A 19873-nucleotide genomic window follows, 5' to 3' on the forward strand; every position below is an offset into this window, starting at 1 on the left:
CTAAGTGTGTAAACCCTAAACCTTAAGACACCGAATCTTAAACTCCTATAAACTAGACCCTAAACCTAAACCATAAACCTTTAGACACTAAACCCTAAACTAACTTATTGTATTTCACAGTAGTTGGTCGAAACTACTAAATAATAAAATGCATTTTGTGTATGCATTTTAAAATGCATTAGTATTTTTAAATAAGTTTACTACGTTGGTGGTTTATATTTGTGCATATGCATTTAAAAATGCAAAATAGGTGGTTGTAATTAAATTATATCGTTTTTAGTGAAAATATTTAATTTTGTTATATAAGGGTAAAAAAAAAGAATAAAATTGTTACAAATCTCAATAACTAAATTGTCCACCTCCAAAAAATGTGGGTAGTTATAGATAACACTTTTGAATCTTGTTTTTTTTCCTTGTACAAATAATTTTCACTATATAAAAAAGGTAAGTAATAGAAATCTATAAAATAATATTTTTCAATCTTTTAAGTGTAAATTTTTCTAAAATAGGCTCCCTGACCCAATTTCTTGATTACAAATTATAATTTTATTTCAAACCAAAATACCGATGATAATAGCCAATAAAAAAATAAAATTGAGAAATTTGTGTTGTAATTGAACGAAGATAAATCTGCAACATAAATTTTTTAAAAAATTGTAATTTTTTAAAATTTTAATTGAAATTTTTTATTTTATTTTATTTTTATGGAAACACAAAGAAAAAAAAAGATTTGTGAAAAAAAGAATAAGATGATTTAGAGAGAGAATAAAATAAATATTTGGTTATATTTAATTTAACTAGAATTAATCAATAGTTAACAGATAGTGGATATGTGGTGTATTGGTGCTTAGGAGACTTTTCGCTTCTAAGCGCTTAGGAGCAAAAAATTTCTCAAAATAAAGTACATACATAGAGTCCAAATTTCCATAAAATATATAGTGATTTTAGAAATATAATCAGCATTCAAGGATATCGACACTTTGTTTGTGGTATATATATATATATATATATATATATATATATATATATATATATATATATATATATATATATATGAGAAAAATATTCATTTGACAAATTATTTTCTTTGTCATTAATCTTTCAAGAATTTGGACGTACGTAAAGTTTGTTCTTTAAGCACATCAACACTTACTCATTGTAATGGACATCTCACCAGTCACGTGATGTGCACAAGACTCGCAAACAACTCCAAACATTTGCATACTCAGTGACCCAATGACTCGTCACTCGACCCTCCATCTCGTGGCGTCATCACTTATTACTGTCATCATTATTAACTTTATCCTTAAGTTTTTTTCTCGTCGTAATACATGCACCATTATAGCTATCCACTATAATTACGGGAAACATCATCATTACACTCTATGCCAACTTAGGTAAGCCTAAATGTCTATAACTACTATCCACGTGCTTCCCATAGACACATGCTTCTCATCTTGACCGCACATCTGTATTCATTAGTACATGTGTGACACCCAATGTATATTCTCAATATCTATAAAAACCAACCTCAAAGACCGAGTTACATGTGGCTTGATTCCAGTCTGACTTACACAATGTTAAATACGTATACATTTTTTTACTTATGAAGAGCAGTCATTAACACCAAACAAAACCATCCCCTCTTCATAATTATAATTTAAGAGCCATAAGCTAAGTTTTAATCTTTAGTATAAATTTAAACATTTACACTCATACTTATCCTATAGTGCATGTAGATTATAGGTAAGAGTTCAAAGTTCTAGATAGTATTATATATGTTCTTCTCAGTCCATTTTTGCAACTTAACATATTGTATGGTGACTGTCCACCAGTCCATTTCATTTTCATGCCTAGTTGAAGCATTTTGTGGTGGATGGGTACAACAGACAAGTCTTTTTTTTTCCCGATAATGTGTACAGATAAGTCTTGAAGGCATGATAGTGCGGTTAAAAACAGAAAAAAACGAAACAAACAGAAAAAGAAACGAGATACACGGATCGTACTTCAATAGTTCAATACTTCAATCATAAAGAATGCAGCCGTGGGGACAGCTGTTTCAAATTTCAACTGCATACAAATCGTTTTGTTTCAGGCACGTGCGGCATTCCTTACGCGTGTTTTGACCATTAAACCAAACTCGTGAGTCGTGAGGCCAAGGATAAAAACGATATTTAAGATTTAAGAGATGCGCGAGGAGTTAATGATTTCTTTTAGGCAGGGCTCAAGGCCCAGCGGCCCATACATAGGTCCTTACTGAGTTACTGTAAAAAAACAGCTTGTCAAAGTTTGAAATATCGATGAGACGATGACGATCAAAGTGTGGAGTGTGGACTCTTAGCAGATCGGTATATACTAAGATTATTATGTCGTGTTTGACTATTACAACTTTACAAAATAAAAAATTTGATGCAGATGAAGAATTGAATTCGGACATGTCATGTTTAGATGCCTGTTGATACCCAAAAACTCCGCAGATATCAGAAAGTTTAGCATGCAAACATTGCAAAGTATAAGACCATGCATTATGTCGTTCAATTGTTCAAAGCAATTTCCCATGTTGATATGTTTTTTCTACTTTGAACGTTAGAAAAAAAAAAAAACTCTGTTCGAAAAATATAACAAGGATAACTAGGAAATTGTCAGGGGATTAAGTAACTGTATAGTGTAATTCAATCATCTTTCATAATTTGAGATAACAATGAACAATCATGTGATTACGTCCAGGGGTGGCTCAAGACATTTGGGAGCTCTAAACAAAATCCGAATACTAATGGATACGAAGAGTTTTTTTGTTGGAGAAAGACAAGGAAAACTGTAGGATAGAGCGAGCGAGGGAAACAAAGGGTTTTAGAACTAATTTAATTTTCTAATTTTCAATTTAAAACGTTATAAACTGTTAAAATAATGGGTTGAAAAACAATAGTGGGCTAAATTATATTGGGGGCCCTTGGGCTGTGGGGCCTAAGCAGTTGCTTATTTGCTTATAGTGTAAAGTCGGCCCTGATCATGTCACCTGGGTAATTGGGTAATTATAGCATCTTTAGGTGAGATACTATCCTAGTATCAAACACCAAAGTTTTTTCATCATCTTCAAGAGAGACACATGTTGATGAAAATACTAAACCAAACACCAAATCAGCAAAAATTTGGTTCTAATTTGGGTGCTATATCAAATATCTTTCGCGGTTTTGAAAAAATCGTGCGGTTTTTTAAACACCGCATGAACAATCACGCGGTTTTGTGAAAACCGCGCGAGATATTTGGAAAGAGAAAAAAAAAGACAGTTAATGTGCGACACATCGCGCAATTTTAAACTGCGTGGGCTTAAGCTTTTAAGATGGGCTTCAGTGGTGCGGTTTTGAGAAAGCCGCGTAGACTATATGGCGTGATTTATCCAAAACCGCATAATTTGATGTCAGATATTTGATATTTATCTTAAAATTGGTTGATGTTTTTTTGATTTGGTTAAAAAATTGAGTGTTTTTACCGGAAGCAAAGACAATTTTTCTCACGAGTCACATACGTTTAGTCCTTTATTTATCATAAATATTCTACCAATGCTTAGTTAATCTAAATGTATCTTTATGAAGTTCTGCCATTTCACTTTTACTTCCAATATTATTTGTGAATACAAAAAACATCACATGGTAGAGAAATTTCAATGGTGTTTCCTCACAAATAGATGGAATCAAACTTTTCAGTTAACAATTCTTTTGAGGCGCTGCAGATCGACCTAAAATAAAGTTTTCAAGATTCCCTAATAAGTCCTTCCCTAAGTACATCAATTATAAAGTTTGATCTCACTTTAATAAACTTTATCTTTTCTAATACAATAATATTCATGCAAGAAAGAAAGTTTAAAAACATCAAAAAGAAAAACGTGCCTGCTAATTAGCCTACCAAACCCCACCATAAGTCCATAACACTCCGTCGATCATCTTTCTCTTATTCTCTCACCAGAATTATTGAACGGTGATAACACGTGGAAAATAAGCAGATGAAGTCCACACGTGTAGGGACAAATACCACGTGGATAACGGATGATTGCTCAACTTCAGACATCAAAGTTTAAGCACAAGCCCCAAATAGCTAGAAATCTTGTCGTGTCGCTTGAGAATCTGGCTACGTAGGGGTTGAGTAAGTTAGAGTGGGACCAAGAGGTGGTTTTGTCGGTTAGTATGAGACGTAACCCTTAACCGCTGATTTTGAAACGGGTGAAAATAACGTCACAGTTTCAGCCAGCTATATTCCACTGATATTGTTTTTTTCTTAATTACCTTTAGTTAGTTTATGTGGGATATTTGGCTCTTCCCCAAAAGGACAGCATATTTTGGGGATTCGTTTGTAGCTGTGTATCAGAACCTATACTCAGCATCTACTTCCCAATCCCTGGATTCATGCTGCTGCTGCAAAGCCGTATGCATCCACAGTACAGTCACGTCATCTATTTGGGTTGTAAGTTGTGAAATATTTCTGGAAACTTGAAGTTTTACTGAAATCAGACAAAGTGCTATATACAACTTAGTATAATATTTTGCAAGAGCAAACAAAGAAATGCAAAACAATTTATGAATTCATTGAAGAGTCTTGATTAGGGCCTTAGGGATTATCTAATCGCCTTTTTTTTTGTTTGTACAAGTATTATAAATATATTTTTAACTTTTTGGAAAAATATTAAGAAGGTAAGTAACGTTGTTTTTATTAAGTGGGGCAGTTAATAATCAAACACATATAAGCTCGAATTTTGGTCATGTAACATTAACATATTTGTCACGCAGAAAGCATTGACAGGCCTTCCAATTTTATCATAAAGAAATAAATTTATTGAATTCTAATTGTACATGGTCGTGATTCGGGAACTCGGGGGTTCTATGATTGAATGTGATTTGACGTACATGATGCTAATTGTTCTTCGTTTTCAGGGAGGGAGTCGGGGTTCTTCAATTCGAAATATAAAGAGAGGTTTCTTTTCTATTCTGAACAAATTTTCATAGAAAAGATATTTTTTTTTTTTTTTATATTATATATATTTTTATATTATAAATATAAAGAATTATTTTTTTTATAATTTCGTACAATAATAATTTTCTAATAGGAACGAAAAGAACAATATACGGGGTGAGTAGAAAGATCCTTGGCTCAATTCCTTCATTTGAAGACCGGAAAATTAAGAAAATAGTCAAGGATATGATTTTATTGAAATATTGACAGTTCAAAACTAAGGTGGAATTTGAGCCGAGGGCTTAGAGCTCGGTTTGGGCTGCTTTCGTTTTTATTTCGGCTCGAGCTCGAGCCATTTACTATATATGAGTAGAGCTCGAAGTTCAAATAAAAGCTCGTGTAATAAATGAGCTTGATGAAGCTCAGCTCGTTTAGTTTAAATAGCATATTTATAGTGTAAAATAACCGAGGGCTCGGAGCTCGGCTTGGGCTTGGCTCGTTTAAGCTCGGTTCGAACTCAATTTAAAGCTCGTGTAATTAGCGAGCCGAGCTTGAGCATGGTAAAACTCGGCTTGTTTAGCTCAAATTCCACCCTTATTCAAAACTTCATAGATCTAAAAAATTTGGGGTTTCCAGTAGATGTCTGAAAAATACCATGCATAACGATATATATTTGTTGAATTTGGCATCTCAAAATTCAAACCAAAATGAATAAGTCTATGCCTTGGTCAAGCTGAATTCATCTCTAAAAATATAAATGGATTTGAATTGGAAAGCAGTATGTTGCTTACTTGCTTCACAACTGCCATCCTCCAACTTTTAGAACAAGCGATCTACTGATCTACAACCAAATTTCTAAATTCGTTGTCTAATATATCACAGTAGATCTCAAGAAATAATAAACAGAAAAATAGAGACAAGGATAGGTCTGATTATGATATTTGCCCGCTCCTTCGCCAACTACTCCTCTCTTTCTCTTTCCTGTTATCATCTTTTTGTTGTGTTTATATCCAAGTCTCTTTCTTTTTGGTAGTTTAATTGGGCACTCATCAAATTGGATTGGATAACTCTAAAAAATAAAGAAATTTTAAAAATTTGTCATATTACAAGTTTGCCATCAAAGTCTAGGCCAACAACTAATTCAACCGGTTTCGCCGTAACGAAATCTCTGGGTCGTTTGAGTGTCGGTCTCACCATGTCGTTTGAGTATACACTCAAATGATACCACCATGTCGTTCTAGAGTACATCCACGCGGTCTGAGCATGTCATTTGAGAATTGGCTCCTAGAATCTCCATGGAACGGTCTGATCATGTCGTTTGAGTGTACACTCAAATAGTACCACCATATCGTTTGAGTGTACACTCAAACGGCTTGAACATATTGTTTGGTATGACATGCAAGCGGTATGGCTGGGTTGTTTGGGGCTTTTATAGGGCAACCTGGGAGAGTCGTTTGAACTAAAATAATTGAGAAATTCTAAACCAAAGAAATTTCTGATAAACCAATGATTTGCCCGATTAACCAATAAAAATTGATTACATAAATACTAATTACACTTTTCTTATACAGTTATACATAAATATTGAACACTTTTCTTATAATACAAAATCATTAATCGATTATAATTGTACAATAATTTATTTAAACAATGATCTGTAAAATTGAATTAGTAATGATCAATTATCAACACATCTCAATTGAATTAGCAAAATTGAAATCCGATTTAAAAAATTGGGTTATGAATAATACAATTAGTTGCACCAACACAATTACATGCACTCTGCACTTTTTATCTGTTATGACATAGTATATATAACCAAGTTAAAACATGTAATCAAACATGCCAAAATCTAAAATAATAATTTGTTTTATATCTAAACTTGTTATTTTTCATTTTTTTTTTCAATTGTGAATCATAAATTGGTTTGGGGTTTGGGGTTTAGGGTTTATAAATTTCATACCAACATATTTCAGTCAATTATTCAAAATAATAATTTGTTTTATATCTAAACTTGTTATTTTTTATTTTCTTTTTCAAATTGTGAATCATAAACTAGTTTGGGGTTTGGGGTTTAGGGTTTAGGGTTTACAAATTTTGTACCAACATATTTTACTTAATTATTAGAAATAATATTTTTTTTTATATCTAAACTTGTTACTTTCCATTTTCTTTTCAAATTGTGAATCATAAACTAGTTTGGGGTTTGGGCTTTGGGGTTTGGGGTTTAGGGTTAAGGGTTTACAAATTTCGTACCGACATAAACAAAATTTAATTTCAAACGTATTTCACTCAATTATCCAAATCTAAAATAATAATTTGTTTTATATCTAAACTTGTTATTTTATTTTTTTTTTCAATTGTGAATAATAAACTAGTTTGGGGTTTAGGGTTTACAAATATATTTCACTCAATTATTCGAAATATATCAAAATTTCAAATATCTCTATATAGAATACTCAAGTTTCTCATTTACTCCTTACTCTTTTTTCATGCTCAATCAAATAATCAACTTTCTCATTTACTGCTTACTATTTTCATACTCAATCAAAACCCAATCAAAATCCTAAATGAAGCACGAAGATGAAGAGAAAGCATTTGAGGTAATACTTGAGGTGCAACAACAAATTAGAGAAGGAGAAAATAGAAGAAATGTTGAAAGTGAATAACAACCAATAGAAAGTGAAGAAGTGACAAAAAATATTGAAGGTGAAGGTGAAGAAGTTGAAGAAATAGAAGATGCGACTAGTCGAGCAAATGAGATTTCGAGAAATCGTTGACGACAAAGATAAGCAAACCTAAATAATAAGGTAACACTTTATTAGAATGAATACAAAACATTTGATTGATTGAATGAATCTACAAGAGAGCATTTATTAGAATGAATGTAAAACACTTGATTGATTGAATGAATGCAAAACACTTGAATGAATGAATCAACAACATTTAGAACCCGAGTCCAAACGACACCTCTGGCTCGTTTGGGAACTCTAGCAACACTACAAGAAAAAATGTTTTATATCACTGTTAAAAATAGTAACAAAAGACTTTTTGTCACTATTTTTTTCCCCCAAAACCGCCCCCCAAACCGTCACAAATATTTGTTCCAGACTAGCCTATCTCCACCACATAAAACGGTAACAACTGCTCAAAAACCGTCACAAAAAAATGTATATTTTGTGACAGTTCTGGCAAAACGGTGATAAATGTTATATTTTTTTAAAAAAAAAACTGTATATATTTGAAAACAGACATTTCACATTGAATTGGACCTGCAACAAATATACACCTAAATATCTATATACTAAAGCAGAGACCTTTAAAGAAGGATTTTCTCTCTCCTATGTGGCACTCTAATATGAGAGTTAGTTTTTTTTTTTCTATTTTATGTGGCACTCTAATATGAAAGATCTTTGAAGAGTTTGAGTGTATTTCTAATTCTTATATTTGGAGAGTTTGAGTGTATTTCCAATTCTTATATTTGGAGAGTTTGAGTGTATTTCCAATTCTTATATATTTGATCAAATAAAAAAAAATTACTAAAAAAATAGGTGATTTGTAGAAATACGAATCAAACACTTTTAGTGTTCCAATTCTTATATATTTGATCAAATAAAAAAATTGCTAAAAAATAGGTGATTAGTAAAAACTAATTTATATTTGATCAAATAAAAAAAAATTGCTAAAAAATAGGTGATTTGTATAAACTAATTTCCTATTACAAATCATACAATTTTAGTATCTATGATAAAACACCAACTTATTTCGAATATATCCTTAACATGGCTTCAAAATATAGTTAAAAATAATTATACAAAATATATAATAGAAAAAATAAAAAAAAAAATAACGGCAAAGCAATAATGACAAATATTTTAAAATATATATAATATTGAATGAAATTAACGACAAAAAACAATTAATGGGGAACGGAAAACTGGATGCAAATGCATCGAACTAACCTCAAATAATATTTAACGGGAAATCGGAAACTGGATGCAAATGCAAGCATTAAACTAATCTTAAAAAGTAATTAATAGAAAATCAGAATATGGATACAACTGCATTAAACTAATCTCAAAAAATAATTAACAGAAAATCAAAATTTGGATACAAATACATCAAACTAACATAAAAAAATAATTGTCGGAAAATCAGAAACTGGATACAAATGCATTGAGCTAACCCTCAAAGATTAAATTAACGGGAAATCGAAAACTGGATGCAACTGTATTAAACTAACCTCAAAGAAAAATTAATTATAAATTGGGAACATAATGCAAATGCGTGGAACTAATCTTAAAAAATAATTAACGGAAAATCGAAAATCGGATGCAACTGCATTGAACTAATCTTAAAAAATATATTGGATGCAAAACCTCAAAAAATAATTAACGGGAAATCGGAAACTAGATGCAAACTCATTGAACTAACCTCAAACAATAATTAACGGGAAATCGGAAACTAGATGCAAATGCAACTTTATCAAATAATAAACACGAGAAATCGAAAACTTGATGCAAACACATTAAACTAATCTCACAGAATAATTAACGGGAAATCAGAAACTTGATGCAAATGCATTTAATTGACCTCAAAAAACAATTAATAGAAAATTGGGAATTTGATGCAAATGTATTGAACTAACCGAAAAGGATAATTAACGATCAATCAGAAACTGGATGCAACTGCATTGAACTGATCTCAAAAAATAAATAATGGGAATTGGAAATTGGTTTCAGCCCACAAAATATTTAATAGATCCCGAGCGTAGGTCCGGGTCCAAAATCTAGTATACACCTAAAATATAGTCTAGTAAAATTCAAATAGCATTCATAAATGCTAACTTCATTGAACATTCTAGCAGCAAAAATAAACATAAGACTTAGGTAATCAATATGTACTTAATAATATACAAATGAATGAATTAAGAAAGAATTGTGACCAAGTTACACTCACGTCAAACACTCATGATTAGTCTTCATCATAGTTCATCATAGTTTGACATCTATCCGAGGTGGAAGTCATCTTGCTGGCCAGAAAGTTTCTTGATTTGCAAAAGTTAAAAATATAAGAAATAAGAAATAAAAACTAAGGAACAAAAAGATCAAAACATGCAAGGCTTGGGCAGCTACCACACTACAGTACTAAGCCATCTTCATCGAATACCTAGCGACCATTGTTGATCCCACCAAATCTTAAAAATGCTAAAGATTAAGTGAATGACAATAAAATCATTACCTGGCTTTAATGATTATTCCAGTGAAGAGAACTACAAAACAAATAAAATTTATATAACAAGTGCTTCTAAGCTTTAGTGAATATGAAAATAGGGTTGTACAAAGTCAAATATCAACATTTGTAAAGTTAGACAAGGGAGGATGTAATGCCCCAAAACTCAAACCTATGACACGTGGCTTATTTGGAAAATTTTCGGCAAAGTCTTCTCTGTATTTTCGATATTTCATAAATATAAAACCTGTCATAACCTGAAAATTTAATAAGAATACATCCAAACTAAATATAAAAGCTCATACTTTAGTCATAAACCCAACTACTAAAAGATATATTGATTCATAGAACCAACTACTTAACCATCTCGACTAATGCCAGTTAAGTCAAGTAACCAATCCTCGAATACGAAGAAAACTATAAATATACAAACAACATCCAAAAAACCCTAATACACGACTTATACAATACAACTAATATATATACATCTCCACGTTACCCAAACAACCTCAACAAAACCATCTAACCCTACATATTCCAAATACACCCATAAACGAAGGATTGACAAATGCTAGATCACTTGAGTACCAAACTAATATCGACTACAAAAACTAAACAAATAAAGATATCTCTAATATGGCAATCGGGTGGATACTAACACGCCTAGAAATAATGACACCCATAGCAATAAATATTTAAGTTATAGTAAAACTTACTCTCATTGCAATTCCCGCATCATATCTGCCTATTTGTAACTAAATGACATACGTAAAACATTAAACCTAAATCACTTAATTAATTTCAGTTCTTCCAAGCAAAAATACGTAAGGATCCAATATTAAATATATCACACAGATCACACTAAACACGCTCTAACACACACACACACACACACACACACACACACACACACACACACACACACACACACACACATATATATATATATAGTTATGAAATAAAACAATTATTAAACATCAGAAACAAAGAACTCTACGGGGTGGGTATCTACCTATAGAAATGGCTGTGTTAGGTGGCTACCTATGTACCTTTTCATGGATCAAGTCATATGTAGTTCTTCCTTTAGAGCTCGACAGTTCAATAGTAGAACTTGACAGTTCATCACTTCATCACTAGAACTCGAAAGTTCAATACTAGAACACGACAATTCAACACTAGAATATAAATAAAAAATTGTTCGTCATTCAACTTTAAGTACCTGAAAAGTACTTCCAAACTCCAAATATGCACATAAACCTCCAACTTTTCTTGAAGGATTTTACATGCAGTTGACTCTTCATCAAGACGTTACATCACTAGTCTGAAATGCCATTCTGCAACAAGTAGTTCTAAGAACAAGAATAAAAGATAAGAATATCAAAGAAAAATGCCATTCTGATATCCTTTCTACCAAAAATTTTAGAACTCCACACGGCCAAATTCCTGGTCCAAAAAACCACTACAATTCAATCAAATAGATGGTGTCGATGCAGCCAACGGATATCTTGAAAATCAGTCCAATGGATAACCTTGCCACAACTACATGGTGCGCCTAAAAACCAATACACTTTGTGGTTGAAATGCAGCACGAAAACTGCAAGGAAAGCAGTCCACTGGATAGCTTAATTTCAGTCAGAAAGATGACTAAATCTAAGTCTACCAAAGAACCGTATTCCAGCCCCCAAGATGAATGAGAATGCAGTCCATTACCTGTACCAAGATCAGCCCCTACTTTGTCCTACTCAAACATACTTATTCTTTATACAACAGTAAAGAAAACCCCATTTAGTAATTAAATGTGTTGCTCACCTGCATATTAACCTTTCCATTAAAGACTTGTTTGGGATCCCATGATACATGCCCAAATCAACCTCTACCTTTTGTAAAGAACAAATATAATCAGTTAATGGGGTTTCAATGAAGAAATAACTATATAAGTAAGAAACAAAAACTGCAAGAAAACTGGAATGTAGAAACTTAAAAAAGGAAAAATACCAAAGAAGGTGAAATGAAAGGGGGGGGGGGGGTATTCTAAAGGCAAACAACTTTTACTGAACCAAAAAAAAACAAAAAACAAAATGAGGGCATTTAAGGTTCGAGACATGCTGAAGCTAAGAGAAAACAATGAAAACAAAAATTGAATGCGTCTGGACCTAGACACCTTGTCATTAGCCTAAGTACTCATGATCTTATTAAGTTTTTTATGCAAAACTAAATTCATAGACAATATGGATTTATTTACACTAGAAAGAAACTTAGTTTCAATCAACAAGGAATCTCTCACTAATCCTTACCATATACCAAACTTTCCAAGTGAACCACTAACATCAACCAAATACCTTATATCTCATACCCACCAATCTACAATAGAGTCTGTGAAGGCTATAAACAGATTGTACATACCTTATATCTCCTACCCACCAATCTACAATAGAATATGTAAAGATGCCTCCTTGGTTGAGTTCTCTAATATTGTAGTGAGCAATAGTTGATCTTGGCCAGCCATGCCTATCTGACTCGATCCTTAATCATGTTTCCTTTGAAATCTATATCACGGTTATACAAGTTTATCATAGTTGTTTAACACAACTGAAAGAAATGTCCTCATTATCATACACCACTAGTCCCATTACTAAACAATATCTTATTGTCCTCATTTCATTATCATACACGTGAAAGAAATGTCATCATTACCCGGGTCCAAATGCATTGCTTGGATGCAACACACACTTTAATAGCCCATCTAAACGATTTGCAAACAAGATCAATGCTTCTGCTTGAACTTTTAAGTCATGGCACGTCCTCTTACTGCACCATATATAGAACTACAAATAAAATTTAGCATGACCCACATGAAGTACCTCCTGTATACCATAATAAAACTACATCAAGTTTGGTAAAACACGATACATAAGCCCATTGTTTATTGCTTATTGGAACTACCTTTACTGTAAAGAACAAACAAAATCATACAATGGAATTTCAAGTAAGATAATTAGGGTCACTACACTCGTTTCCTATAATAAGTCATGATAGATAAGTTAATTAAGGTTAGTCTTAAAATCTATGATACAAAGAAAACAAACCGAGTCAAAGCTAAGATGCTGCCAATTTGTCAAAAGCCCTTTTTCACGTAGTGCTAGATCATAATAGTACCCAAACTAGCAAGGAGAAAGTGTACTGTGTACGAACTTATGCTATGCAAGTGGGGTGTAGTGCATTGTACAAACTTATGCTACGCAAGGTATATCTCAATTTGCAGCCAAAAACCCAAACATCTCCAATTTTTTCTCATAAAATTCAGTTCACATAAAATACGATAAGTTCGTCAAACAAATTTAAACTACTAGTTGCAGCATTTCAGCTCAAAAAGTCAAACATTTAAACACAAATGCCTTAACAAAAATCCAAGGTATGAGTTCACTCACTATTTCCAGACAGGGGGAAACTTCTTAGTCCTCTTATAGTAATGAGCAAGCCTATGAATCCTGCTCTCAACAAAAATCAACATAAACGTGTTGTCCTTATCCTTTCTGTTCCTCTCCAAATGGTACATATCTTTAGGGATCTCATGTGTAAGCCCTATAAGGCTATAACCCAGCAATATAAAACAACCATTTTTAATTATGAGCACTTATAACTCAAATACAAAAATAAGCCAATAAATAAATATAAACTAATAAAATCAATACTGTGGGCCTGGAGAATACGCAAGATCTTGCTACCAGTGACAATTTTAACCTGAGCGATACTGTGAGAATCACAAAGAATCACATCAATTTGAGATGGAGGTAAACCTTTCAATTCCTAAGAAACTTGGGGATGTTCTCCTCAACCTGAAAACATAATGAAGAGGAGAGTGAATCTCAGTAGTGATGAAATGGTTAATAAATATTAAATTAGATTTGAGTGGTTGTTTGTGTTTGTTGCTGCTTACATCTTAAGATGAGATTTTGAGCCAAGTTGGAGAACTTCACTTGTATGGCAAAGTTGACGACGATATGCCCCAATCCCTGGTGTAATTGTTGTACAAATGAACCTTCCCATATCTTACACGAGGGTGTCGCTATCGCGTACCATAAAAAAAAGCAATGGTGAATGGTCACCCTGATGCATCTGTCACCAATGTGAGTGGGGTTTGCTCCTATAAGCATCGTCTTGTGTCCTGAGAAGTGACATTTGAAGCCTCAAGCAAAGAAAACTGACTATCAAACTATGTCAATCCCATACAAAAATCTTAACTAATGGCAAACAGATGATAACCTCCCTTACCTAGAAATGGTAATATCTGTGCTTTCTTGAGTAATATCAATTAATCCATTTTCATAATCACGCAAGCTGCATCTGTCAATCCATATGTGCCTTGACTTGGGTTTAATTTGAATACCATCAACATCAGGCCCTCTACCACCCTCAAAATCCAAATTGCATATTATAACGTGTTCACATTCCTTCAGCCTTAGACCCTTTCCAGTAAATTTTATCCGCTGGCCACGACCATCAATCATCTTAAAGGATGAGACAGTCAAGTAAGAAGATGAATTGTGCTAGAAACTTCAAAGCCAATCCACAGTGGTTCTTTCTAGCGGCACCCTTGACAAAGCGACCCAGGCTCATCATCTACGTAACAAAAAAATCAAAATAATATTAATAAATTAAACCAAAATTTTGATCAAAATAGGGAATTGAAAATGAGGACCTACAAGAGTAGTGACATGATAAAGAGGACCATGAAGACCACCGATAGCTAACCGGCCAAACCCTTCAACTTGAGCAGCTAGAGCTCTCAAGCTAGAATCTATGTGTCGAGGGCTTTTAGTTTTTCTTAAATGGTAAAACTGTTGGTGCATCCAAGTAGCGAGATAAAGGATTGTGTGAAATGGGGATAAGAGAGATAAAGAATTTACAACAAAATAGAGGAGAGAGAGAGAAGAATGGGGAGAAGGTTAGGGCAAGGGTAAGAGTGTTTGAAGGAAGCGGGAGTCTGAACGTGGGCTGCGTTTGTGAATCTAAAGTAGTTATTTTTTTCGTGTAGTTGTGGCGCACGGGGCTGAAATCTAAATGGGTTTTATAAGAAGGTGACATAAAATGGGGGAGTATGTCACTGTTTTGGGAGAATAGTCACAAATAATCTTCAATACACATGGACCTTTCCTAAATAAAAGGATTTGTGACGGTTCTATATCTAACAGTCACAAAAAATATTTCAAAACCAAAAGCCTATTTCTGCCATTTGTGACCGTTTCGAACAGAACAATTACAAATAACATTTTAAAACAGTCACAAAAACCTTTTTTTCTACTAGTGCAACCAACATGGTTGGGTCGTTTGGACCCTCTATGGAACTACATGACTGGGTCGTTTAGGAACCCTATTGACCGATGTGGCTGGGTTGTTTGGACCCTCTATGGAACTATATGACTGGGTCGTTTAGGAACCCTATTGGCCGATGTGGGTGGGTCGTTTGGAATAAATTTAGTGAGAAGTTCATTTTTTTTGGTGACTTTGAAATCCCTGATTATACAAATTGTTTTAAACCCTTGTTTTATTTTATATGTAGGATCCTTTGCCGCTATCCTAAAACCGATCCTCTGCAAACTCGAATGACGTGGATTGTCAACCGATTTGAAGTGATACAACAGAAATATTTACTATGAAAGATGTATGATGGAGTAGGCATTGATTTCATTTTTTTTTTTTATTTTCTAAATATAATTTTATTAGTGTATTAATAATAATTGTTGTTTTTTATGTGTTTAGGTGTTTTATATACGTAGCGAGGCAATTGGTTGGGCATTCGCTAGAGGAAAACAAGTTAATGTGGTTGTGGTAATTGAAAAGTCAGAGTATGCTAAGGGAAACCGAGTAGCAAAATTGAATTTGGCTTGTGAGTGGTCTGGTGTGTATCGGTCAACACAAGAAGGAAGGCGAAGGGAGGGCTAATAAGAGAAAGTCGGGAACCAAGAAATTGGAATGTCCATTTAAGTTAAAAGGTGTTTACCAATGCGGCACTGTCGATAGTTAGAAAATAGAATTTAGAAATGGTATTTACAACCATGTATTGACGAAGACCCTTAAAGGACATGCATTTGTTACTCGTCTGACCGTTCTAGAGTTCGAGTACTTGTTAGAGATGAGTAAGTGTGGAATAAAACCTAAACAAATTTTGGATTCCATCAAGAATAGGTATCATGAAAACATATCTAGTATATCCTAAGTCTACACTGCAAGGCAGAAGGTGAGGAGATTGGATATGAATGGTCTCACACAATTGTAGAGATTACGTGAGTTGTTAGCAAAAGAATATTATTTTGAGGAGATGAGAGAGGATGAGAATGCCAAGGAGAGAATGGGGTTGTTATGGGCCCATCCAGAAGGTGTTAAGTTGGTTCAGACTTTTCCAACAGTTTTCATGTTAGACGCTACCTACAAAACTAACAGGTATCAGTGGCCTTTCGTACAGTTTGTTGGGGTGAGTTCAACAAGGAAGTCTTTCACTGTGTGTTAGGTGCTGCTTTAGTCTGAAATAACAATCGACTATGAGTAGGCCCTGCGTCAGTTTAGTGGCTTGCTTGGTGACATAAGCCCATCCATAATCGTGTATGACAGGGACTTGGCCCTGATGAGTGCCGCTAATAAAGTTTTCCCTAACGCACATAAGCATCTATGTAGATGGCATATCTCTACGTGCGTCTTTTCAAAATGTTATGATATTTTTTGTAGCACAGAACTTGTAGAGAAGGCCCAGTTCTCATGGAACACTGTAGTAAAATCGAAGACAGAGATTATTTTCTAGTGTAGATGGGATGCTTTGGAAAAATATTGTAGGGTTGAGTACTTTAATTTTGTTAGTTATTTACGAGAGACTTGGTTTCCTCACAAGGATCGATTCGTATGGTGTTGGACTGACCAACACATTCACTTTGGGAGTACAACGACTAATAGAGTTGAAGGGTTATATGCTCAGGTGAAGCGTGTACTAGGAAATGTAAAATGTCATAATTTTTTGAGTATGTTTAGTTTAATCCACCTGATTCTAGAGATCCAGATGTTCGAGATTAAAGCTACCTTCGAGAGGAGTATGATTGTAACTCAACACTACCACCAGATTCCTTTGTTTCGTGAACTCAGAAGCCTTGTCTCACACAAATGTTTGGACTTGCTATTTGAAAAAATAGATACCCGCATAAAACATGTTACAGATGGAGAGATTAGGTGTTGATGTTATTTGCTCACAAGCCATGGAATGCCATGTGCTCATAAATTAATTGAGTTTGAAGAGCAAAAGCGGTCCATCCCTTTGACTGCTATCAATCCCTTTTGGAAAACATTATCTGTTTCTCCCAATGTGTCAGTGGGTGTTAGTCCCATTGTTAGACCTTCGCTTCATGAAAAGGTTTGAAATGGTTTATGAAAAAGAGCAGAGGGTTATGATTAGGAAGCTTATGGAGATTGTCATACCAGAAAGTACATGGCTAGTACTGCCTTGTGAGGAAGTAAAAACCAAAGGTTGGCCAAAAGGTAGCTGCAAGAGAAAACTTCCAACTGGAGATGAGAACTCTTCAAAACGAGATCCATCTCATTTTGAACATTCTCAACGTGACCATGAGGAGTGGGTCTCGTCATAACAAAACACTACGCCTACCCAAAACACCCACACCATACCAAAAAAGAAGCCTTCTCCAAAAATACCAACCCAAAACACCAACACCAAACCAAGAAAGAAGCCTTCTCCAAAAACAACCACCCAAAACACCCACACCACACCAAGAAAGAAGGCTTCTCTAAAAATACCAAAAACAACCACACCAAGAAATAAGGCTTCTCCAAAAACAACCACATCACGAAATGTGAAAGATGGGGTGAACTTTGGAAAGACGAGGGGTCCTAAGGATTACAGGTTGGATATTCTTGAAGAAATGCACAAATACATTGTTAGAGTCAATGACCCTATTGGCGATGGCAATTGCGGTTATAGAGCTTTGTGCATTGCATTAGGAAAAAGTCAAGAATATTGGGCACAGATGAGAAAGGACTTGTACCAAGAGCTTATTGACCACCTCCCCCTTTATTGTACTTTGTACACTCAAAATGAGGTTGTTTATGTGAAGAAAACAATCCCACATGAAGAAGGTTATGCACCCTTAAATAAGTGGATGAGCATGCCCTTTGTTGGATACCTATTTGCTTCAGGATTTAATATTGTCCTCATGCATTTAGGAAATCGTCAGTGCTTTCTTATCATGTCACTGAGAAACCAAGCAAATCCTGAGAGAGTGAAAAAAGTGTTGTATAGCGCACATATTGATGGAAATCATTTTGTCAATGTTGAACTTGTTGAAGATTGTCCGGTTCCTCTAGTAATGCGCCAATGGCTTAGAGCTCGATATAATATTACTGGAAGTTAGAATTTGGCATTTACACCAAGGCAATTGTAATTTATTGCATTGAACATTCCCAATCTAATATGGGAAGACGAGCCCGTTGAAGACCTAACAGTACATGTTATCGACTAAGTTGTTCGTATGTTGTCGATATGATATTTTGATGTAATTTGTAAATTTATTTTGACATGTTATTTTGATGTAATTTGGAACAAGTGTAATTTGATTTGATTTTTATGTTATTTGGAAATAATATTTGGGCTTTTATTTGATTTGATTTGGAAATCGAGTGATCGACTAAATTGATTTGGACGGCAATCGAGTGATTTAGAAATAATGTTCGTATGTTGTCAATATGATATTTTAATGTAATTTGGAATAAGTGTAATTTGATTTGATTTGATTTGACCCTAAACGACATGGTGAAATCGTTTGACCTTTGAACCAAACGATCTGGGCTGGTCATTTAACCTTTGAACCAAACGGTCTGCGCTGGTCATTTGAGAAAAGTTATCTATTTTTTCATGAAACAATTTGAGTTAGTCGTTTGACCTTTGAATCAAACGATTTGAGATGGTCATTTGACCTTTGAACCAAACGGTCTGAGCTGGTCGTTTGAGAAAAATTCTCTATTTTTTCATGAAACGATCTGAGTTGGTTGTTTGGGAATTCAAAGGAACGATGTGGCTGGGTCGTTTGAGCATTTAAGGGGACGATATGGGTGGGTCATTTGGACAAAAAAAATTTAGAATTTCATTTTGTTTTTACAATACTTTCATATCCATACAAACACAAACATCCATTCATTCCAAAATTCATTCATTGTAAACTCAAATAACAACAAATTCCACTTAACATTCATTCATTCCAAAATCAAAATTCATTCATTTAATCTATCCATTCCTTCCAAAGTTATAAATTACAAAGTTAACAAAATTACAAACCCTAAACTGAAACAAATCATGAAGTATAACGTCCACCACTGTACTTGCATCTAGTCAAGTTGTACGCCTGTTCGAATGAGGACCTTGCTTCCTCTGGAATATTATTCCCAGCCAATTACAGACCTCTTTCTAGCAAGTGACTTCTTTCATAGATGATGTCGTTTTGTAAAAAAAAAAGAAATCAAGATAAGTTACCAATCGAATGCAAAAAATCACAATTAGAGAAACTCAATTAAAAATCACAAAACTCACAATCGGTGTACAATTGGGAAGTGGTCTCTAGGAAGAAATAAATAGAAAGATGCTCAGGGTTTATGTCACACCCCGAATTTCGACAGAATTCGGAAAAACATTATTTGTCCCCGACTC

The 19873-nt window shown here is 33.9% G+C and overlaps 1 pseudogene; it reads right to left on the reverse strand.

The window, feature by feature from the left end:
* Positions 1-14117: 14117 nt before the first annotated feature.
* LOC147491958 (putative pectate lyase 4) lies at positions 14118-15026 on the reverse strand (annotated as a pseudogene).
* Between the last annotated feature and the right edge of the window lie 4847 nt (positions 15027-19873).

The sequence above is a fragment of the Coptis chinensis genome, chromosome 6, assembly GCF_015680905.1.
Source record: "Coptis chinensis isolate HL-2020 chromosome 6, ASM1568090v1, whole genome shotgun sequence".
NCBI lineage: Eukaryota > Viridiplantae > Streptophyta > Magnoliopsida > Ranunculales > Ranunculaceae > Coptis > Coptis chinensis.